The following is a 13,699-nucleotide window of genomic DNA, read 5'->3' as shown; positions in this document are numbered from 1 at the left end:
CAGGCTAACTCTCTACCTCCTCATAGGTCTTATGACTGCCAGATAGACCTGATACCTGGATCTACTCCTCCTTGTAGTAGAATTTATGCCCTCACCGAGCCTGAGAACCTTCACCTTCGACAATACCTGGATCAATACCTGGCAAATGGGTTTATTCGTCCTTCCAAGTCCCCTGCTTCTTCAGCTTTGTTCTTCGTTCCAAAAAAGGAAGGAGACCTTAGAACTTGTATAGATTATCGCTCCCTGAACCAGATCACCGTTAAGAATAGATATCCGTTACCTTTGATCCCTGAACTCCTGGACCAAGTCAGAAAAGCATGCATATATACAAAGCTGGATCTTAGAGGAGCTTACCACTTGGTACAAGTAAAAGAGGGTGATGAATGGAAGACGGCCTTCCGCACCAAGTATGGGCTATTTGAATATCAGGTCATGCCCTTCGGACTTTGCAATGCCCCGGCCGCCTTTCAATATTTTATGAACGATGTCCTCAGAGAGCTCATAGATGTGTGTGTTGTTGTTTACATTGACGACATCCTCGTTTATTCTTCATCGGAATCTGAACATCGGAAACACGTGAAAATGGTCCTCGAAAGATTGCGTCAACACAAACTTTTCGCTAAGTTGGAAAAATGTGTTTTCAACGTGACTGAAGTTGAATTCTTGGGATTCATATTATCACCTGGCGGAGTGCGTATGGATTCAAAGAAGGTCGATGCAGTTCTCAAATGGCCATCACCATCCTCCGTAAAAGGTGTGCAAAGCATGTTAGGCTTCGCTAACTTTTACCGCAGGTTTATCCCCGAATTCTCTCGAATAGTCCAGCCCATCACTGCCTTGTTAAAGAAAAACAAACATTTTGAATGGTCTACCGAGGCGGAACAAGCTTTCCAGGATTTGAAGACTAAATTTATCTCTGCACCAATCTTAAAACACCCTCGCCCCGAACTCCCCTACATCGTGGAAACTGATGCTTCAAGCCTTGCCATGGGGGCAGTTCTATCACAAAAGGACCCGGTAACCAATCAGTTGCATCCCGTGGCATTTTGGTCCCGCAAATTCTCGCCTCCTGAAATCAATTACACGATTACTGACAAGGAACTTCTGGCTATCAAGTCTGCCTTTAAGGCTTGGCGGCATTATCTGCTGGGGGCCCGACACACCATTACTGTGATTACGGATCACCGAAACCTGCAATATTTGAAAACCGCAAAAGCCCAATCCTCTAGACAACTCCGTTGGGCATTATTCTTTGCCGAGTTTGACTTCATAATTACCTATCGACCTGGTACAAAGAACGGTAAAGCTGATGCCCTTTCTCGGATGGGAGTGGAAGAACACTTGATCAACCCTAAACCTGTACCAATCATTCCCGAACAAAGAATTCTGGATGTAATCGCCACAGAATCCATAGAGGAAGTTAAGGATAAAGCCAGGCAACTTGTAACTCCAGCAGACATACAGAATTGGCATCTGCAGGGAAAGGACTTTGCAGTAAAGGACAACTTATTGTATTTCCAAGAACGATTATACCTACCCAGCACAGATTTACAGAAAAAAGTAATCTCTTGTTATCACGATTCTTTAATGGAAGGACATCCCGGTATGGCCAAGACCTCAGAAAAGATCAAGCGCTACTTCTGGTGGCCGTCTTGGAAAAAAGATATCAGAGACTTTATAATGTCCTGTGGAGTATGCGCCCAAAACAAGAGTCAAAAGGAAAGACCAGCAGGCCTCTTACGCCCTATTGACATCCCACCTCGCCCCTTGGCATACGCTTTCTATGGACTTCATCACCGATCTACCTCCATGCTCCGGATACAATACGATTCTAGTAATCGTGGACTTATTCTCCAAGATGGCGCATTTCATTCCGCTCACAGGCTTGCCAACAGCAGCAACTCTGGCCCGAGAATTTCTCGAAAACATCGTCCGACTGCACGGTTTTCCTTCGGTTCTAATTTCGGATCGAGGTAGTCAATTTATTTCTCATTTTTGGCGAAGTTGCTGTCGGTCGGCTCAAATCGATGTGAGACTATCAACCAGTCACCACCCTCAGACCGACGGACAAACCGAGAGGACCAATCAAACTCTGGAACAGTATTTACGCTGCATGCTGCAACAAACTGAAAAAACTTGGAAAGACATCCTTTGGATAGCCGAATATGCCTACAATAACTCTGTCCATTCGGGAACTGGGAAAACCCCGTTTTTTCTTTTGTACGGCAGTCACCCTCGAACCTCGGAGTTGGATCCCCTCCAAGATCTTGAAACACCAGCAGTAGACTACCTGCATTCTACAATCACCCAAGCCTTTAAGGAAGCTGTTTCTCACCTTCAAAGGGCTAAAGAACAATACAAGAAAGGAGCAGATCAACATCGGAAGGAAGCCCCTCAATATCAAGTAGGGGATCAAGTCTGGTTATCCACCAAATATCTACCTCTAAAAGGGCCACGCACATTCAACCCAAGATACCTTGGTCCCTATTCCATCACTACCATAGTAAACCCAGTAGCGGTCAAGTTGGACTTGCCCCCGCACATGAAGATACATCCGGTCTTCCACGTCTCTCTATTAAAACCCGTGCAACCTCAAACCCGACTAACTAAATCTCCAAAACCTATCCTAGTTGATGGAGAACTCGAGTTTGAAGTCAAAAACATTCTGGACTCCAAGATCTCCAAATCTAAACTATTTTACCTAATTGACTGGAAAGGCTACGGCCCCCAAGAGAGATCCTGGGAACCTGCTGAATATGTCCACGCTCCTCGCCTAATCAAAAGATTTCACCGAACATTTCCTGACAAGCCAAAACCCCCGGAGAAGCCCGGTTTGGGAGGGGCCTTGAGGGGGGGTACTGTCATGATCTCTGCTTCCAAAAGGTCAGGGTTTTCCCAACTCCCTTGGAAGCAGATCCATAACCCAGGTTCTGAGTGCCAACCAGTCCCAATTGGGACCTTTTGGACCCAGTCCTGGCGCCAGTGGCACCAGGCTCATAAATATGCCCAGTCCCAGCGCTGGAAGCGCCGGGCTCATAATGCTTGGGTGGACTTACCTGCAGCAGACCATGCTGCTTACTTGCCTGCCAGTTGGGCCTCTGATCCTCTTCTGTTTGGAACTACTTTTCCTGTTGGGTGGGGCAGGAGCCACTCCCTAGATTCAGAACACTGGAACTCTTCTGGAAAGCAGGAACTCTTTTCTTACCTAGGCGTGGCTGTGGAAGGAGACACCTAAGCACTACAGGAGGCTATTTAAACCACACCCGATGGATGAATCTTGCTTTGCGTTATTCTGCATCCTGTGCAGCAGAACGCTCATCGTGTCTTCTGCATCTGATCCTGGGCCTAAGGAAAAAGGCTTACCATCCTGAATCCAGTCTTCAGCAACACCTATAAAGACAAGAAAGAACAGGTTAGCATTACGGTCTTCAGTGACAGCTCTTCACTTACCTGGTCCATCGGCTGTCACCAACGCCTCGTGCTGCATTCCGGCATCTGAAAGACAAAGGCTTACCTACTCTTCGTGCGCTCCGGAGGTCTTCACACTGCATTCCGGCATCTGAAAGACAAAAGCTTACCAACTCTTCGCACGCTCCGGAGGCCTTCGGCGCTGCATCCCGCATCTGAAAGACAAAACAAGGTGCGTTTAAAGACATTGGGGAACTTTAATACTCACGTGCCATTACTTCTTTCCACATCTAACCCAGTGGGTATTCCGGCACCCTGCAGCCGCTCCGAACTTGTACCTGCAAAATAAAAAGACAGTTAGAGCGCATCGTGAAGCAGGCAACAAGCGCTTACTTACGTGCTTCCAGGCGCTTCTATTCATCACACGGGCTCCATCTTCAACTCACTTCAGCCCGTCATCTGCCATCGCCGGAACCCTGCAAAACAAGAAACATCATTACTAAAGACTTTAAAGACATTAGAATTACTCGAAACTTACCGTTCGTGCAGTAAACGACGGACAGCAGTCCTCTGAAGTCAAGAGGCCTGCTCCCCTTATCCAGTGAAGAAACTGGTTACAGCACCCTGCCCCGAGGCAGATGGAGAGCACGGCGTTCACTTACCTAAGACATCTTACCCTTCGAGTCAGACATACAGTGCACAGAGGTCCAGCCCAAAGAGCCAGCCGTGTGTTACACATCACCTTTGAAGATACGGTATACGCCCAGTCAAGACCGGCGCCTCTACGGGAATCAGGTGAGCGTTACACTTATAGCTTGAGAAACCAATGAAACACTAACACATTTTTCTTAAATGTCACATATAAATAGGTAGTCATAAGTTATCCACCTGATATCTGACAGCCAATAACAAACCTAGCTCCTATATAATTGTATAGCTAGATGTGTCCCTTAACCAATCCCAACCCTTGATATGTTTTTCACTATTGCCACTTAGCATCCATCATTCTGACGCACAAAGAGAGTATATCATTGTATTTAATGTGGAAATCGGAGAGAATGAGCCTATGTCTGTTGATGTTCGTTGTAAACTCCCTGTTTTAGATAATTGCTAATAAAACAGCAACTTGCCATCTTCTTGAGTTTGTCCAGTTATTTGGACTCAGACTTATTCTGGTGTAATCCCATCATGTAACAGATGCACGTTTCCAAGACCCATAAGCTCAAAGGGGATAGGCATTCTACTATAGAGGGATGCCCCACGCTGAGTGTAGGCAGGCTGAGAGTGGGCCTGTTTGTGGCCAGCCGTATGATTGTTGTAGACCCATGCATCTTGCCTTGCAACTGGGCAGAAATTACCTTTCAAGTCAAAAAGGCTGATCAGCTATCTTTAGACCTTTTTTGTCTGCAAATCGCATCCGAGGTCTTTGACATTTTTTCGACACAGCTCTACTTTAGAAAATAGGATTGATGTACTCTAGACACAGACCAGCTGTGGGCCTCTTGATTAGAACAATCCAATTAGCTTTATTATACATCTATACAGTTATTCTTGAATATATACATGAAAATCTCACCATCCGGTCAGCCGCATGCACTCCTTCTCAGGACCCCAACTGATACATACAGAACACTCACACTCCAAGCACACATCATAATTCTCCTGAGTTGTCAGTCACCTTGGATCAACATTCTGTTTGCATTCATGGAAGGCCAGCAGGAAAGGACAACATTTCAGCCGATCACTAAATCTCCCTTCCTTACAGACAACAACTGTTACGCTCACCTGGTATCCACAGGGACGCCACCCAGATGGGTTACTCACTGGTATGCTTCTCAGCTTTGCCCTGATGTGGTCTGCGGGGAAGGTTCTGCCTGAAAATACAGGAGGACTGTGTTCAAGACTGACCGACTGGGGTAAGTATCCTCCCTCCACCCCTGTATGCTTTCAGTCCCTCTGGCGCCCTCTCCTCACCTTGTGGTAGAATTAGGCGTGCTCTCCGTCCTGCCTTCATTGCAGGGGCGCATTGTCTTTCATGGGCAAGTGCGGTCCAGTTACTTCACTGACGCCTGCCCGTTTGATATTGTTCAGGTAAATCTTATTGCTGTTCTTTAGTTTTGTTGCTATCCTGCATGCCTTTCTTTGTTTAATATGTCTCTTTTTTCTCCCTTAGGTATGCGGAGCTTCAGCGTGGCAAACTGGCTTGGTTGAGCCCCGCTGGTAAATGATGGCGCATTAAGAGTGCTATGATGCGGTAAGTAAGCGCTATGTGCAGCGCTGCAAAGTCTTGCCTTTGCTAACCTGTGTTTTCCTTCCTTGTAGGTCGCAGTGTTCTTCAGCGCGAGTGGAATGTCCGGAGTGGTGCCAGCCGAGAGGCAACCAGCCAGGTAAGCCTTTTGAGCAGTTCGTAATTTGTAAATGTCTCTACAGATTTCTTTAATGTTGCCTCTATCTTCCTCTTCCAGGTCGTTCTGTCCAGGAGGCGTGCAGATTTGAGGAAGCTGTTCTCAGTAGCTGCAAGTGTTTAAAGATGAAGACTGCAGGTAAGATGCTGCTGCTAATGATGTTCCTTTTGTCTCCTTGCAGGTTCTGCTTCTCCGAGGTTCGAGGGAATAGCTGGACACGGGGAGCGTCATGTTGCCAGCTGCAAAGTAACACGAAGCATGTTCTGCAGTCAGGGTGTGGTTTATATAGCCCAGGTAAAGTAGTACCAGGGAAAGTACTTCCAGGCCTGCCACACCCAAAAACTAGACCACATAGCTTGGTTCTTGGTTCATAGCTTGGCCAGGACTGTCCCCATGAGGGCTTTTGAAGAGGATGCCAGGCTCTAGAGGCCCAAGTCCTGACTCCACCTGGCCAATGGGTTTGCCAGAGGGGGTTTTGGGCGAGGGTCGTGACAGCACTCCCCTCTAAGGCCCCCCCCATGGTGTTCCTTCTGTCTCTGCCCAGGTTTGGTTGGGAAGTTCCGATGGAATTTCCTGATTAGACGTGGTGCGTGGATATTCTCACTGGGCTCCCAGGATCTATCTTGTGGTCCAAATCCTTGTCAATCGACGAGATAATATAGCTTGGTCCTAGAGTATTTAGAATCCAAGATATCTTTGACTTAGAATTCTGGTTCTCCGTCAACAAGTATGGGCTTAGGTGGTGTCCCAATCCGTGTGCCGGGTTGCATTGGTTTCAGGAGGGACACATGGAATACCGGGTGGATGTGTAGATTAGGTGGTAAATCCAGTTTCACGGCTGCTGGGTTGATAATTGCCTTAATGGTATAAGGTCCTAAGAATCTGGGATGAAAGATCCGGGTTCCCTTGATGGGTACGAATTTAGCGGCTAAACAAACTTTGTCTCCTACTTGATAATTCCGGTGTTGGTCGGCAAATCTCTTTTGTTTTGCTTTGGCATGAATAAGGTGTTCCTTTGCCCTTTTGAAAGCTTGAGTAATGGTTGTGTGTAGAGTCTTTACCGCTGGCATTTCCAAGATGGCTGAAAGGTCTAGTTCAGAGGTACGTGGATGTCTGCCATGAAGAGTATAGAAGGGCGTTTGTCCCGTGCTTGAATGCAAAGACTTGTTATTTGCATATTCGGATATCCATAGTAGGTCTTTCCAATTCCTCTGTTCGTGGTGCTGCATGCACTGTAATTATTGCTCAAGTGTCTGATTGGTTCTCTCGGTTTGGCCGTCCGTTTGGGGATGGTGACTGGTAGATAGCCGAACTTCGATCTGCGCAATTGCACAGCATTTATTTAAGAAGTTTGAAATAAACTGGCTGCCTCGATCAGAGACCAGAACCGAAGGGAAGCCATGTAGCTTAACCACGCCCTCCAGGAACACTTTTGCTAAAGTGGCTGCGTCTGGGAGGCCTTTGAGAGGAATAAAATGGGCCATCTTTGAGAATAAGTCCACAACTACAACGATGGTGTTGAACCCTTGGCTTGGAGGTAGATCAGTGATGAAGTCAAGGGAAAGAGTGTGCCATGGAACTGTAGGAATGTCCAATGGTTGTAGGAGATCAGATGGTTTTTGTTTCTGTGATTTATTTTGTGCGCAGACACCGCAGGATTGAATATATTGAATGATGTCCTTACGCCAGGTAGGCCACCAAAAGTTCTCTTTCACCTTAGCTAGGGTTTTGGCGATCCCAGGATGCCCTTCGATCAGTGAATCATGATCGTTTGAAATAATATACTGTTGTAATTCCTTCTTGGGTACATATAGGCGAGCCCTAAAAAAGGGTAGGTGGTCCTTGATGGTATATTGTTCTCCTTGAGTTTGCCATGCGATGTAGGCATCAGGATTCATTGTCCGTTGGATTTCTTTTCGTAGTTCTGCTTGTGTTAAGGCTGTCGTGATACCCAAGATTTTGTCTTCAGGTATAATAGGTACTGGGTCTGGAGTTGTATATACTATTTTATCTATGCCCATGCGAGATCAGGCATCTGCCTTTCCGTTTCTGACTCCTGGTCGAAATGTGATTACATAATCATATTCGGCTCAGAAAAAGGCCCACCGTAATTGGCACAAGGACTGGGCTTTGGCTGTTTTGAGATATTGCAGGTTTCGGTGGTCTGTGATGACTGTAATGGTGTGGCTGTCCCCCAGAAGATAGTGCCTCCAGGCTTTAAAGGCGGATTTGATAGCCAGGAGTTCCTTGTCCTTGATGGCATAATTAATCTCTGGAGGTGAGAACTTTTTCGACCAGAAGGCCACAGGATGTAGCTGGCCGGTTTCCGGGCCTCTCTGTGAAAGGTCAGCCCCCATTGCGAGACTGGACGCATCAGTTTCAATGACATAAGGGAGGTCTGGACGAGGATGTCGCAGGATTGGAGTGGAGGTAAACCTTTGTTTAAGTTCCTGAAAGGCTTCTTCTGCTTCTTCGGTCCAAGCAAACTTTTTATTGTTTTTTCATAATAGAACTGTGATTGGGTGCACAATCTGAGAGAAGTCTGGGATGAACCGGCGGTAGAAGTTCACAAAGCCCAGCATGCTTTGTACCCCTTTCAGAGACATCGGTGAAGGCCATTTCAGAATGGCATCTACCTTGTGCATGTCCATTCTGATGCCTCCTGGAGTAAGGATAAAACCAAGAAATCCTACGTCGGTGACGTGAAAAAAGCATTTTTCAAGCTTTGCAAACAAGCGATGCTGTCGGAGCTTGGTGAGGACTGAACGAACGTGCCTGACATGATCTTGTTCCGAGGCTGAGTATACTAAGATGTTGTCTATGTACACTAAGGCGCACGTATCAATTAACTCCATTAAGACGCCATTCATGAAATATGGGAAAGCTGCAGGAGCGTTTCATATCCCGAAGGGCATGCCTTGATATTCAAACAAGCAGTACTTAGTACGGAAGGCGGTTTTCCATTCATCTCCTTTTCTGACTCGGACCAGGTGGTACGCTCCTCGAAGGTCCAATTTGGTATAAATCTGGGCATCCTTAACTTGGTCTAGCATCTCAGGGATAAGTGGCAAGGGGTAGCGGTTCTTCACAGTGATCTGGTTCAATGCGCGGTAGTCAATACAGGTTCTCAAGTCTCCTTCCTTTTTCGGTACGAAGAACAAAGGACTGGCTGCGGGGGACTTCGAAGGACGGATAAATCCGCTTGCAAGGTACTGGTCTAAATAGGATTTCAAATGAAGGTTTTCTGGTTCTGTGAGAGCATAGATCCTGCCGCAAGGTATTTGTGCACCAGGAACAAGGTCGATCTGCCAGTCATAGGGCCTGTGCGGCGGCAATGTATTGGCTTGTTCCTTTCGGAAAACATCCTGGAAATCATGGTATTCTCTTGGCAAGGTATTAGTTGCTCCCAGGGTTGATACTGTCACTCCGGGAGTCATGGGCATACAGACGTCGGGTTTCTCCTCTTGGTAATAGCAGGCAGGGGAGCAGTCAACCTGGAAGGTTAATTTTTGTGCCCGCCAGTCTATCAAAGGGTTGTGAGCAACCAACCATGGCATCCTAGTATTAGCCTGAACTGAGGTGCCTTGATGAGATCGAATGAAATAGACTCCCGATGTCCGTCCTGATACAGCAAGGTTACCCTGGCTGTGCACTGGGTTACTGGTCCGGAAGCGATTTCTGTCCCATCCACGGTGGCTACCTTGTCCATAGTTGGCTTAGAACACAAAGGAAACCCCATCTCTGCTGCCAGTTCTTGATCAATATAATTTCCAACTGCTCCGCTATCGATGTATGCTTCAACGGCATGCATTCTTGACGACTGTTGGTGGTTAAGATCACTGGTATTGCAAAGTGCGAGGTCAGCAACTCTTTCTTCTCACTCGACAAACTGACCTCTACATTTGTCGAGCTTGGTAGTTTCCCGATTCCTTATTTGTATTTGTATTCGTTTATTTATAACGCGCAAACCAGCAGGCCCGGAGGGCGCAATTTGTACAAGGTTACAGGAGAAAAGAGCATATATACAGACAAAGAGCAGAAATTACATTGAAAGAGATATTAACAGAGTTTCTATTTACAATAATACAGAAGTTACAGTACCGCTACGGCTTCACAGTGGATATGCCAGGAAAAAATTGTACCAAATGTCTGCGGTCAAGGATAAGTAAGCCAGAGGCAAGAACATGTCTTAATGTTGGTCAAAAAGCAGGATTTGGTTTTGGCCTTGAATGTGTTGAATGAAACTTCGGCTCTGATTGTAGCGGGGAGGGAGTTCCATAGTTTGGAGGATAAAACAGGGAAGCTAGAACCCCCCGCTTTTTGGAGTTTAAACCTCGGGATCGATAGACAATGAGTCTGGGCAGTTCTTAGAGGTCGGGAGGACGAGTGACGAGACAATCGACTGTAGAGGTAGATGGGGGCATTATTAGCCAGGCATATCTTCATCCTTCTCTGTGGCCCCGACTGTTCTTCTTGGGGGTTTTACTGGACAGTCTTTCAGGAAATGTCCTGGTTTCCCACAATACAAACAAAGCTGTTATTGTCTTCTTTTGTCCCGCTCTTGTTTTGTTAATGGAGGCCGTATCCCTCCAATCTGCATGGGTTCTACAGCATTTTCAGGTACACAGGGTTTGTTTTCCCTTGGTCGAACATACACGGTCCGAGGGTCCGTCTTAGACCGGTCTGCCTTTCGGTCCTGCAATCGGTGGTCTAGCTGCACGACCAGATTTATGAATTCTTCACAGTCTCTGGGTGGATCAACCACCTGGGCTAAGACATCCTTTAATTCGCCTCATAAACCTCGATGGAATAACCTGGTTCTTTTGTTTTCTGGCCACCTAGCTTCGGCAACCAGTCTGTTGAAGGTAGCAATGTACATTAACAAGTCCTGATTCCCCTGTCGGAGGGACAAGAGTTCATTGTCTACTGCTTGTTCAAGGGTATAGCGAGCAAAAAGTTTTTCCATTTCTCTCTGGAAACCCCCAAAGTCATGTAATAGAGTATCGTCATGGATTACCAACGGCAGCGACCAATCTGCTGCACTACCACTCAGGTATGATAAGACAAAAGCTACCGAGCTTGGTCGTTTGGAAATGCTCCAGGCCTACAAAGAAAATGAAGGCGGCACTGATTGATGAATGTCGCATACTTCCGTGGGTCGACTGAGAACCTTTCTGGTGGTGCCAGGGGCACTGTTCCAGGTAACGTGATCTGTACCAGAGTGGGTGGTATGGCGGGGTTTTGCATCATTGGATTGCTTCCAGGTAGAGACGTCTGTCCTGCCTGTGATTGCAAGTATTGCCTGCTAATCTCTTCAGTGCGTTCTTTGGTTACTATTAGGTCTCTCCAGAGGGCATTAGTCTCTTGTCGGGCAGAATGAACCTCAGCACGAAGCTCTCCTAATAATTGGGCCAATTGGTCCATTTCTGATGTCTCCATGGCGCCCAGGTGGATTTGTTATGGTAGGCTTTGTGTTCTGTTACGCTCACCTGGTATCCACAGGGACGCCACCCAGCTGGGTTACTCGCTGGTATGCTTCTCAGCTTTGCCCTGATGTGGTCTGCGGGGAAGGTTCTGCCTGAAAATACAGGAGGACTGTGTTCAAGACTGACCGACTGGGGTAAGTATCCTCCCTCCACCCCCGTATGCTTCCAGTCCATCTCCATCTGTGGTTTATATAGCCCAGGTAAAGTAGTACCAGGGAAAGTAGTTCCAGGCCTGCCACACCCAAAACAGTAGACCGCATAGCTTGGTTCTTAGGAACCAAGCTATGTGGATGCCTCCATGTTGGCTGACAATACAATAAAGTAGTTCCCAAGCACATTGTTGTTCATGGTGTATGAGCCTAGCGCCATAGGCGCCAGGACTGGCCCCATGAAGGCTTTTGAAGAGGATGCCAGGCTCTAGAGGCCCGAGTCCTGACTCCACCTGGCCAATGGGTTTGCCAGAGCTGTTTTTGGGCAAGGGTCGTGACAACAACACAACCATAGCAACTTCACTTAAACACAACATTCAACTCAGTCACACAGGCTGCAGGAGGGTGGACACAGATCACAACCCACAACATTATCAAGCACTGCAGGAATACACAAGCTGCTGTTGGCTTACAACAGTCAGGGAATCACAGGTCACCCAACCACTGGGCTGGGATGCACCTATCAGGGAGGTGCAGAGCCGGGGCATACGGAACTAGACAGCCCCAGGGTTAAAAAGGATCTATAAGTCCCCGAGTGTCGAACAGCCATCAGGTGTTGACATAGAACAGCCTTTATTAGTGCAACCACCCACAACAGTCGGCAATACCAGTTAACCTAGGAATGCGACAGCTACCCAACTACTATGACGCAGTCAGACTGAGTACACTATGTTCCCACTATATACAGCACATACAGACCCTCACAATGAGGGAAAACTCCACATAATCATACACACACCCTTATCATTTACATGTACAAATTCCTGAGTTGAGATACACTTTGCACCATAAAACGCGCCTATGCGCGTTACCAGACTGCAGTGTCCTCAGACGCTCATATACCCTGCATGCACGTGGAATAGTGATCCAAAGTAGCCGATAATGCGAACACCACAGCAGAATCTTCTTCACCAAGTGCCACTGACTCATTAGTGTCTAAGATCCGTCTGGGAGCTGCCAAACATCCATCAATTGTGCCCTGCTTTTTGGTGGGCCAGTTTAGGTAGTTGTTATATTATCTTCACTCTTAATTACACTGGCCCCTTCATGTGCCACAGGAGAAAGTGAACGCCCAATAGAATCACTGGACCACTGGGGGAATTGCATTAAAGGCACTCAGGGAAATTCCTGCCGCCACAATACTGTTGATAGTGCGTGCAACAGGACAGCTCTCACTGGCAACTATACTGCTCTTCCTCAAGAGAGTAATAAGCAAGCATACCTTGTGACACTGCCTATTGAACCTGGAGAACCACAACCACAACAAGGGCCAGTATAGCATCCCCAAATGCAGCCACTTCTGTAATGGGACTTGCAACAGATTGCCACTTACACCAAGCGAACAAGTAAGAGATGCCTCTCAAGGACTACTTACTCACACAGTAAGATGAGATCCTCTTTCTCAGATGAAATCTAGGTATCATCTCACATGCAGCCTATGCGAGGCAGATGCCATTAACACAACAGCCTCATAAGCAATAGAATGCTTAGTCAGTCCAATCGGTCATGATGACCACAAAGAGGCAGGGGAAGCCCGTGCCTCCCTTCACCCAATACGGACACAAGGAACCGAGCAACTGGCCAATGATAATCAATCTTTCAGCCCAATAGATAACTCATTAAGCTCTCCCTGTCCACATTACACTACATTTATCCACCAGCAAACATACACACAGTGGTCTGGCTGGTAGAACACTTCCCTTTCAGACACTCACCACTTTGCTCGTTGCTAACCATCCCACCACTGTACAACCCACTAGACGCTCCCATGCTCAGAGAGAAACACGTTCGTACACAACAGAACATAACATCACCATGGTTCGCTTAGGGCAAGACAAAACCCATGTGTTCTAACCCAACTCACCTAGAATCCAACTTGTACCTCTGATCTGCACAAATCAAAATCTTCAGTTTCCCATCATGCCCTTTCCTCTGCTCCCCTAACAACAACTTGCAACTCTCTTGCAGAACCTATCGTCAAACGACTGCATAAGTGGGAGAGGTTGAGCTATAAAAGACACAGGCCATCATTACGAGTCCAGCGGTAGCTGTGCTAGTAAATCCGGCAGGCTGCCGCCAGACCCGTAAACAGTTACAGGGGTCTGGCTTGCTGGTAACACTGGGGTATTACAAACCTGGCTGCCAGTAAGTCAGGCGCTGGTAACTATGTTGGTCCCCATTCCCATAGAGT

At 47.1% G+C, this 13,699-nt stretch overlaps 1 protein-coding gene across 5 annotated transcripts in view; it reads right to left on the bottom strand.

Annotated features, from left to right (window-relative positions):
* The window catches only part of LOC138473240 (caspase-7-like), an 865,808-nt gene that overhangs the window by 88,621 nt on the left and 763,488 nt on the right, over nt 1–13,699 (bottom strand). The gene's annotated exons all lie outside the window — the stretch shown is intronic.

Source organism: Ambystoma mexicanum, chromosome 8, assembly GCF_040938575.1.
Source record: "Ambystoma mexicanum isolate Mex_15411 chromosome 8, UKY_AmexF1_1, whole genome shotgun sequence".
Taxonomy (NCBI): domain Eukaryota; kingdom Metazoa; phylum Chordata; class Amphibia; order Caudata; family Ambystomatidae; genus Ambystoma; species Ambystoma mexicanum.
Note: the sequence above shows the minus strand (reverse complement) of the source record. Positions and strands in the feature narration are given on the sequence as shown.